The following is a 1,286-nucleotide window of genomic DNA, read 5'->3' on the forward strand; positions in this document are numbered from 1 at the left end:
CCAAACCAATCTCTCAATTCTCTCAAAATCAAACCCTTCAAAAATTGATGATGCGGGGTGATTTTAATCTCCAACAGAACCCGACACAACCCGTTCAACAATCCGAACCCGACGACGATGTGGAAGTTGTTTCTGAAACCCAACCGCAAAAAGAAAAAGGTAAACGAAGAAAATGCAAGCAAGTGGTGGGTGAACAACCCTCCAAACCAAAGGCGACACCGTGGACGCCAATCGGAAAAGAAGCCTTAGCTAAGGCTTACATAGGCACATCTACACACCCGACAAAATGTTGGTAAAACTAAGGTGCTGTTTGTTTTTTCAGAGGTAAAACGTCTGCAGTCTGCGGACCACATCTGCAGACATCTGCAGTATGCAAGAAGAAGGTTGTTTGTTTTTTAACTTCTGCATGCAAGCTGCTGAAATAAACTGAAATATAAATAAACCGATTTTATTTAACTTAAAAGTGGTTTTTAACATTCAAACATAAATAATAGTTATATAATACTGAAATAATATTCATAAAAAGACAATAACATTTTTTTTTAAATCACTGAATCCTATCTATTGATTATTTGTTTCTACAGTAATGACACTCACTTCACACCTATCACCAGATGTTCTAGGTAATGCATACGGCACAATTTGTTCAATATATATGGTCAAGAAAAAAGATGATGAGAGAATACTTCACAAAATAAAATATAAAGAGAGAATTCGTTTTAATGATCCAAAATTTGCTACAAGAAATGTTCATCCAAGTAAAAAGAGTTGATAAACAGTCACACATGAAATACTTTGATCACTTGTTACATATCTAGTGAGACTTGACATACTCCTGGACAATTTGTAGACCTTCACTTTCCTCTCTATAATCCTGCAAAATGTTCAACAAATCTCAGATTTAAGAAAACGCAAACTAAACTAAACTATCGTTTATACAAAATTTTTATTCAAAAATACCTTCACAACAAGGCATGAGCATCCAACAACCTTTCTTGCTTTGCCTTTTGAATCTATCTTGCACAACTGCAAACGGACAATCCAATCAAATGACTAGGAAATATAAAAAAAATTGTGAAGATGTGACATAATTTGATCCGTAACAGGTCAAATTCAATATATTTTATGTATAACGGGTCAAACGAGTAATATAAAAAAAATATTACCTAATATATGCCACAGACTGAAATGGCCCAAAAAGTTTTTTTTTTTTTTTTTTGGCTGCATTAACCTCCTAAATCATTATTAGTTTATGTAAGGCCTCCTAATCCAAGATCTCACTCAGC

At 34.1% G+C, this 1,286-nt stretch overlaps 1 long non-coding RNA gene across 1 annotated transcript; it reads right to left on the reverse strand.

Annotated features, from left to right (window-relative positions):
- Positions 1–695: 695 nt before the first annotated feature.
- On the reverse strand, positions 696–1,030 carry LOC118487315. Its single transcript, XR_004881330.1, has 2 exons — positions 961–1,030; positions 696–874 (listed from the first exon to the last, which is right to left on the reverse strand). It is a non-coding gene; the product is annotated as an uncharacterized LOC118487315 (long non-coding RNA).
- Between the last annotated feature and the right edge of the window lie 256 nt (positions 1,031–1,286).

The sequence above is a fragment of the Helianthus annuus genome, chromosome 15 (genome assembly GCF_002127325.2).
Source record: "Helianthus annuus cultivar XRQ/B chromosome 15, HanXRQr2.0-SUNRISE, whole genome shotgun sequence".
In the NCBI taxonomy this organism is placed as follows: Eukaryota; Viridiplantae; Streptophyta; class Magnoliopsida; order Asterales; family Asteraceae; genus Helianthus; species Helianthus annuus.